At 36.1% G+C, this 8749-nt stretch overlaps 1 protein-coding gene across 1 annotated transcript in view; it reads right to left on the reverse strand.

The window, feature by feature from the left end:
* The window catches only part of NYAP2 (neuronal tyrosine-phosphorylated phosphoinositide-3-kinase adaptor 2), a 213582-nt gene extending 209506 nt beyond the window's left edge, over positions 1 to 4076 (reverse strand). The window contains exon 1 of the mRNA XM_084891383.1: positions 3605 to 4076. The gene's annotated coding sequence lies outside the window, so the exon portion shown is untranslated. The remainder of the gene's footprint in view (positions 1 to 3604) is intronic.
* Between the last annotated feature and the right edge of the window lie 4673 nt (positions 4077 to 8749).

Consider the following 8749-nt stretch of genomic DNA (forward strand, 5'->3'; position numbering starts at 1 on the left):
TAGTATAAGATTTTTTTTGTGAGTGTGTTATTATTTTTTATAAGTTGTGGCCAATATTTAAAATGAGTGTCAAGGACTCTCCTGGGAAAGCACCTAAAATGACAAAGATGAGAATTCCCATACAAATCACAGATAACTTCACATCTTCACTTTACTCTTTTTCCACTGCTATAGTTTGCATTTGTAAAATTTCTTTTATTTATTTCTGAATTACTGTATTTAGAATTACTGCCATTCTTCTAAGAGCTACAGATGTGGGCTTAAACACAACAGGGTGATTAATTGCTCAGCCTTATTTTATTTTATTCTTTCATTTTTTATTTCCTGTTGACCACACCCTCCTTAAACAAAACTTTGTATAATATTGTGGCACATTCCAAAATTTGAAATGTCACTCTACTCAGCTAAGATATAACAATTTACACTGGTTGGACTAGGGTTATATTAAAAACACTAAACATTTTACTTTTTATTGAATTAACCATTTCTTTATTTTTCTTTTCTATAAAACCATCACTATGCTTTTCAATGCTGAGCCTAGAGCTGTAATCAAACTATATAGATTCTATATTATAGAACATATACATGTGGAACATAAAATATACATAAGGATATCCAAATGGAACCTATGGAAACATTTGAAAAATTAGTTATTTTATTCTCTTTCTGTAACTACTATTTGCATCCAAGGGACTCAAGAAGCTAAGACTCTACATGATTTTGAGCATGAAAGAAAAAAAAAATAGGGGAGCACATTTTAAAAAAATCAGTGCATGCGAAAACGTAAAGATCATGCCTGTATATGGGCTATTTCCTTTGTAGAATCACTTTTGTGTGGCCTCATTTTAACAAAACATATTCAATGTGGCACTAAGTGATGTCAAGATTGGCTTCCTCATAGAACAGAAGATGTTTTACTAGTTACAGGCTTTTGTTGAAGATGTCCAAAAAGGGTCAAATAAATATTAAGATTTTAAAGTATTTTTCTTTTTTCTCCTAAAATTTAAAACCAATTCCTCTATTAGTGTAATTTTATATATTTTGAGATCAACCACTCTGGCTCCATAAGGACAGGCTTAGAGAGCTGTGCACTGTGGGCCATTCACCACCATTTACCAAGAGCAGGCTCCCAGTACACCAGTATCATCTGAGAATTGGTCCACTTGCCCCCATGGGTGGTGCTTCTTTTTTTTTTTAAGTATTTATTCAGAATTTCTAAAATGGGGTGGCTCTATGTCTAAAACTTTGGTTTTCTAAGACAATAATTTATAAAACCTCCATTAACCCAGTCATGTTTCACATCCACCAAGAGGGAGAAAAACCACCTGCTTTGGGAGAGAACTGCTCTCCAATTCTTTGAATTCTATGAAAAGCTTCTTAAATTTAAGGGCACAATGAATCCTATAAGTTAATATGATGGCTAAAATAAGGTGAAGTTTATTTTGTGCTATTATTATAATGCTATTATGTTTTATCACAAAAACAAGATACATACAAGAAATAAATTTCCTGGTGGAAAGCCTAGACATTTTACTTTCATTTCACATTTATGTGTTATATTTTATTGGCACAAGATAAAGTTTTCTGGTCTCCACCTCTTAGTTATTTCTGAAGTTTCCAAACCTCACCTGTCTCAATGCTGTGAATAAGTTATTACAATTTGAATTATTAAAATTTGATTTTCCCTCCCACTCTAACAACTGAATCTTCTTTGAGATAAAGAATCCTACTTTGCCCAATAGGGCAAATTTATCCAAATAAAAGTTTTCAAAGGCAATTTTGAATGTATCTTTTGTTCATTAGGAGATAAAGACCTTTACAATTTTTGCATACACTCAAACCAACTTAAAAACACATTGTGAAAATATAAGTGTTTAAATAATCAGGATACATATACATATGTAAGTATGTATGCAAATGAATTTCTAAAATTTGCTGACTCCACATAAGAAAAAAAATCAACAGACTAGATTGCCTGCTTATAATCTATAACCATGCAAACCATGTCAAAATTGTTTTTCTGCTCCAATCTTATAATCTGTCAAAATTATGTCTTGTAATTTCACTTTGACTGTGCTTGGAATCCTACCTTCAACCCCACAAACTGTCACACTCATTTTCTCATTCTCACTGTCATCAAAATGCAGCTGTTCTGCCCGCCATGGGAAATGTTAGAGTTAAAACCAAGAGAGCTTGTGGAAGTAACTACAAAGACACTGACTGCTTTTTTTTCTCAGAAAGCTGATTCTTTGCAGTGAGTTTTTCACCACTGTCTCCCTTCCCAAAATGAGTAAAAGAAGCATAGATGACGTTAATGCAGGAGCATCATAAATTGGAAATTCCTCCAGGTTGTCATGGTGCAACTTGCTCATCGTTTGAAGATTGCACATTTACAGGAATAGTAAGTATTCCTATGAAATGTCAATGGCCAAGATACTTTCTTGAGACTTCAGCCAAATGTTTCCAGATGCATGCAAGGCAGTTTTTGCAAAGTAGACATAGTCGGTATAATAAATTGCTGACTGGAGCTACAATGCACATCATCTAATTGAATTGGGAGTCTATGACTAATTTGTTGTTTCAAACAATAGCCAGTTTCCTGGTGTATAGGATCTCCATATATCCCCCTCTAAACTTTGCAGAGGTTTCAAGTCCTTGGGCTTCTCTATAGTTCCTTGTGAAGTTGTAATATTTTTTTTCTCAGGTCTGTTCTCATTAATTTTCAAAAGTGTCAATTTCCTTCACAGAGTTCGCTTCTTTACTGAGTTGGCAAACATATGTTGCATTTTCCACATAAAAATAAAATAATTTCAGCATGGGAAGCTCACATGTCCTCATATTAATTTGCTTACCACTTGGCAATATAGAAAACAAACTAGAGCATTGTTTTAAATGTGAAGAATTAGGAAAGGAGTTAATTTTCACTCTTGTTCTATGGTTATTATTCCACAACACTTGGTTATTAATTTTTGCATCTTAAAGTGACCAAAACTACAATGAGTAAACTCTCCAATTGGATTTCCTTATTTCTGACCTATATTTAAAAAGAAAAATCCAGCCCTATGGTAGCAGAGCAACTTTAAATGTTTCTCAAAAATGTTTATGTCTAATCGGTTAGGAAAAAGCAGTTTCAACTTTAGTGTATGTCTAATAGTTTATCTAATTTTTACTTGGTACAGTGTCTTTTTGAGAACATAAATTTGGGCTGACACAAATATGCTAAGAGACCATTGTAAAACATTTATGGAAAGGAATAGCAGATAAATAGCCAGCATGCACATGTGAATGCCAATTAATACCTTTGAAAATATTTTCCATGCTTTTAATAATTCAACATGGCTTATTTTACCAACGAAAATCTAGTTTAACCATTTCTGTAGTAATGTAACTAAGTGGGAAAGAGGATACAGAATAACCCCTGGCTCATTAAAGCTCTGAATGCCTTTGCTGTGGCTTTATTTCTGCTCCACCTAATAAGACATGCAAACTTCAACAGTAAGTATCCCCAGCTAAAACCCATCCCATTTCATAACCAGATTGCTTGGTGTATTCAGTGCTGGATTCCATTAGCATGCTTAGAGAATCTGAAAAATGAGATACATACCAAAATGTAAGTCCCCAGGGAGAGTTAAGTGCAATAATCAGGAGGTGACTTGTGTCTGTCAGAGCCCTCTCGCACGGCGGATGTCAGGGCAGCTCTGGAGGAGGAATCCAGCACCATAGGAAAAAGACTTGTAGTTCAGCTCAGTTTTTCTTCATTTAAAGTGCATTGTATCTGGATGGGGAAAGTGTCCACTGCCAGATTCTTCATCATTAGAGATCAGAGCATTCTTGAGGTTCTTCCTATCAGATAAAAATGGCCTTCAAAGTTTTCTAGGAAGATATGGTGGCAGAAGACAGGTGTTTGCTTCCTTAAATCGACATTCAGAGGAAAGAGGGCATAGCTAATGGGTGGGGATGAACACACAGCCCCTCTCCTTCCAGGTCCAGCAGGGAAGAAACTGAATGATTTTACCCACTTTGCTACACAGATGATTACAAGACTCGAAGCAATCACCCAGGCTGGCTAAGGTGTCTCATTTGATTATATTCTGTGAAGACAAAAATAAATAAAAACAAAAAATCAGCCACATCCTCTCTAAATGTCGCCTTTCAGCCAAAAAGATGCTCTTTCTCATTGCCACTTACATACAGAAGGTTTGGAGCAGCCTAGCTTGTGGCATGGTCCCTCCCCCGTGACAACCAGCTCTCTCATTCTCTCTCTCTCTCTCTTCCCTCCTCCCCTCCCTCCCTGCCCTGACTCCCTCCCTTCCTGCTTCTCTCTCTCTCTCTCTCCTCTCCAGCTGCCTTAGTCTGTTGATGCTGCTGCTGATTAATCAGGGATTCTGAAACAAAGAACCTACCTTCTGAAATAAGCAGTAATCTTTCTTCTCTGTTTCTGCAATCGGTCTGCATTGAACGGCAAAGCTGCCAGCCTTCTAGCACCCTGGATAGTTCCTCCTCGCTAGGCCCATTGGAAAAGGGTGAAGAAGCGACTGGAGAAATGACAAGAAACCCGAAAGCAGCACCTTTCTACTTTGGATTTCAGCTCCCCGGGGCCCACCCGCCTCATTAAAGAACTCACATCTAGGCAACAGGACCTCTCTCTTATCTGTCTGAGATGAAGTGTGGTTAGTAAATAATAAAATGAAAGGAGGATAAAGAAACCCCTTCATTTATATCCACTGCAACACTAGAAATCTATAAAAAATAAATGTTTCTTTTTTACTACAGGCGGTGTTTATAAGCTTTTCACTCCGGGCATGGCTAATGAAAATGGGTAACAACTTAAATGGAGCATCCAGATCTGTTTGAGACCCTTATTTGTTATCAATTTTGCCTCCACCCGCCCTGCGCAGCCCAGCCAGGCACACAATTACTGCTGACGTACTTCAGGCTGCTGCTTGGGGAAAGAGGGGAGGAGCCTTTTAACCTCATCAAAACAGCTTCATGCCACCTGCTCCCATGGCATGAGAACAAAACTAGCCCACTTAGTAAGAACATGCACGGCTCACACGTATGACCGATAAAGGTCTCGCTTGGAGAGTGTGCTTTTTTAAAACAAAAATAAGATGTGATTTAGCTGTGGCAATGTGTGTCACTAACTCCTATAGACTCACAGTTTAAATTATTAAAAGTCATCCTAGTCCCTACACCCCCTAAGGACTCTCCCCATTTTGTTCTTAATATCCTATTGACGATATATATATATATATATATATATATATATATATATATATATACAACCTATATATGTACATATATTAAAAATATGTGCGCACACACACACACACACACACACACATAACAAGACCTTACCTGTTTTTGCTCAAAGTAAAAAGTGAAATAAAGTATAATATAGCTGTTTTAGTGTGTAGCTTGGTACTATGGTAAAAGTAACAATAAGCCTTACATTTCTGCTTAATATGGATTAAATTATCAATTTTGAAAGAAACAAAATGAGCTTTTTATTCAATAGTGACCTGTAAATATTTTTTGTCACATTTCTCTCTTAATAATTCTTATTGTAAATTACCTTAAGTTACAAGCTGATTTTACCAAGGGTTATCCTAAACATCTAAATTCATCACTAATTTCTTAGGGGGGAAATGTGTCATAAATGTAATTTTTCATGCATCAAGAGAACATAAAAAAAATAAACTTAAGTTCACCTTATTGATTCTTAAATGCCATCTGGTACTTTACTATGATTTTGTGAATTTTATTTTTTAACTTGTTAGTATCTGGGTGAAAATAAAATAAATATAGGATTTTACTATAATGCTTTCAGTTTTCACATGTTCTAAAGTGTATTCCTAAAGTGAGCCACATGTGTCACTTAATTCCTGGTCCTTGTGCATCTACTTTTTGGTGGGGCCAGGACATCTGTGTAACGAACTCTGGAAGATTAGATAGATTAGATAAGAAGAAAGAAGTATAATTGGAAAAGACAACCATCTCTCTCTCTTCCTCTCTCTCTCTCTCTCTCTCTCTCTCTCTCTCCTCCCTCCTTCTCTTGCTCCTTTACACTATCTGTCTCTCCACTTCTCTTTCTCCTAATAATTCTAAAAACTTAGCACATTTTATAAAAGCAAAGTGCCTCATATACTACTTACAAACTAGTAGTAGCCACCATACTGGGTTTGGGCTGACTGTGCAGTCCTCATCTTTAGTTAACACAGTGGTTCTCAGTCACCTTGATTTCACTCACCAGGATAATTACAAATACTAAAGTGAGGAGAGACTAATATATGATTGCTAATTATAAAATTATACTGTTTTTTAACCATAAAAAATCCAAAAGTAAGGATTTTTATCCAAAAAGAGTGTGAAGAGCATATTTATAATAAATATGTGGTCCTTTACATTTAATATTTTCAGTTTTAGGATAATTTATGATTAGAGTGTTTATTTTCTCCTTCCTTTTTTCCCTTCTTCTTCTTTTTCTTCCTTTTTTTGCCAAATAAGGTTTAGGAACAATCAAATTATTCTGACCCCATCTTCTCAATCCCACTCTCTCCCCATTTCAGGCCACAGTATCTATTGATCAGGCAATTTCTTCCCTGGAGACACATTAGTGTGCAAGCATTTATGACACATCTAAGGGTTCACATTGAGAAGGTCCCCAGAACTATTTCTTTAGGTCTTACTGAATGAAACAGGAAAGGCTCTATACTTTTCAATAATCACAGAACCAAATGTAAAATTCATTTCTAATTATTTCAATAATATCCAAAGAAAAATGCATTGGATAAAAATAAGTTGAAATTTCTTATATTAAGAATAACGGCATAGAGAAGCCAACAAATCACAAATTATAGTTATGCATTGATTTATTTATTATCTTCATAAAATATATACATAGATTTTTGTGTGTGTGTCAATAGAAAACCAGTCATTGGAGTGCTTCATGACTTATTTCTTTTGAAGTTCTTAAGTAACGGTAGAGTCTAACACTTTCTGTACTGACTAACAGAGCTGATGCTATTGGGGTTAAATATGTCACTTCCATGAACTCACACAGACAAGGGGAGTCAGAGCCCAGAAAGTACTTTTTAGTCTATAAATCAGCCAGGTGGTGGGGAGTGTTTTTTTGTATAAAAGTGATGTAAATGAGAAAAGTGAGAATGAAAACTGATCAATCTAGTTACCTAAATTTTTAAGGTTTTTATTTAAATATATCAAGATGAGCTCCCTAAGTCATGTCATAATTTATAATAATGTGTTTTTAGGTTTTTTCCCCATGATCTGTAATCTTTCTATTATTATTTCCTCAAGGAGGTGACATTTAGCTCAAGGAGATGACACCTCTGTTACAATAAAATTATTCCACTAGGGAGAAAGCTAATCTCCTTTTCATCTAATCAGGATTTCTAAGCATTCTGATAGCAGCATGAAATGAAAGTGTTGGTAGAATGAGAACCATATGTTCCTCATGATTTTTGCCCACACAACAATACCGACGTCAGCAGAAGTTGCATGTGTGATTTAGGGATCATGGAGCAGCAGATAACGACATGGTGCTCCTGGATCCAGAACACTGAGTAACTGCGGGGGAAAGATTTATTGTCTAGTAACGTGCTCAGAAACTACATTCATACTGTCAAGGGAGCAAACTGGTAATAAATAAAATAGGCCCATGACAAGAAACATGTGAATTGACCCAGGTATCCTTACTTTGTTTTATCAGCTGATACTTTCCAGAAAAGATTTCAGAAGAGATTTCACTTACAATAATTGTCCTTATTGCTATCCTCAAAAACAACTTTAAAAATTGTTTTAAAATAATCTGCATGATCTAGCAAATCAGGCCCTCTCACTCAAACCAGCTGCCCCTTTCTTGAATGGACAAATTATACTTTCAAAAATAAGTTTCAAAAATAAGGCTTATCTTACCCTACCCGTCTTATTTTTACCATAATCAAGATTTACCACCATTCAACTTGATGTTTTTTCTCTGTGTTATGAAACCCTCTGCCAAATATGCCAATTCATTCCCCAAGTGTTCTAGTCTGAGATTGGTGGGAGAGAGGGACCCTTCCTTCCCATTCCCAGGCCCCACGTGTGGAATGTGCCTGGCCAGCAGCAGGGATCTGCCAAATGAATGCCTGACTCCAGGTCTGAATGCAGGGAGAAGATTCCAAAGTATCCATAAACTGAGCAAGAAATCCTCTTTTAAAAAAGTAAAATTCTAAAACAAAATATAAAAACACACATAGCCACATTAAAATTCAAATAGTTGAGGAGGGAAAAGCTTTCTAAAGTGACTCCATATTTTTCAACCTAGAAAATCCATAACACACACTGAGATTGACTAGAAATAATGAGACAGTACCATAGGAAGGCCAATTGAATATAAAAACATAAGGATTATATTTAGAGGATATTTTTCCCCCTCTAAGATACTGTCTTAAGTCCACTCAGTCTTATGGAACAAAATACCACAGTCTGGATGGCTTAAACTATAGGCATTTATTTCTCACAGTCCCCAAGGCTGAGAAGTCCAAGCTCAAGGTGCTGGTAATGTGCTGGTAGCTGAGGCCTTCTCTGGCTTGGAAGACATCCACTTTCTTGCTCTTCTTGTAAGGACCCTAATGTCATCATGGAGGCTCCACCCTCATGACTTCACCTAATTACCTGCTAAGGCCCCACTTCCAAATACCATCACATTGGAGGTCAGAGTTTCAACATAGAAATATAGGGGGTGGGG

Source organism: Pipistrellus hanaki (assembly GCF_964339955.1).
Source record: "Pipistrellus hanaki genome assembly, chromosome: 8".
Taxonomy (NCBI): Eukaryota; Metazoa; Chordata; class Mammalia; order Chiroptera; family Vespertilionidae; genus Pipistrellus; species Pipistrellus hanaki.